Raw genomic sequence first — 584 nt, 5'->3', positions numbered from 1 at the left:
GTGCAAGCCACCCCCGTGGATCGACCTGCTGCGCTCCCAGCGCCTATACCACCTCCCGCGGTGGAGCCCGACAGCCGTGCGGGCCACCCGCGGGGATCGACCTGCTGCGCTCCCAGCGCCTATACTCACCTGCAGTAACAACCGATAGCCGTGCAAGCCACCCCCGTGGATCGACCTGCTGCGCTCCCAGCGCCTACACTCTCCTGCAGTAACAACCGATAGCCGTGCAAGCCACCCCCGTGGATCGACCTGCTGCGCTCCCAGCGCCTACACTCTCCTGCAGTAACAACCGATAGCCGTGCAAGCCACCCCCGTGGATCGACCTGCTGCGCTCCCAGCGCCTATACTCACCTGCAGTAACAACCGATAGCCGTGCAAGCCACCCCCGTGGATCGACCTGCTGCGCTCCCAGCGCCTACACTCTCCTGCAGTAACAACCGATAGCCGTGCAAGCCACCCACGTGGATCGACCTGCTGCGCTCCCAGCGCCTATACTCTCCTGCAGTAACAACCGATAGCCGTGCAAGCCACCCCCGTGGATCGACCTGCTGCGCTCCCAGCGCCTATACTCACCTGCAGTAACA

This window comes from Ciona robusta, unplaced genomic scaffold (genome assembly GCF_009617815.1).
Source record: "Ciona robusta unplaced genomic scaffold, ASM961781v2 AP042754.1".
Lineage (NCBI taxonomy): Eukaryota > Metazoa > Chordata > Ascidiacea > Phlebobranchia > Cionidae > Ciona > Ciona robusta.
Note: the sequence above shows the minus strand (reverse complement) of the source record.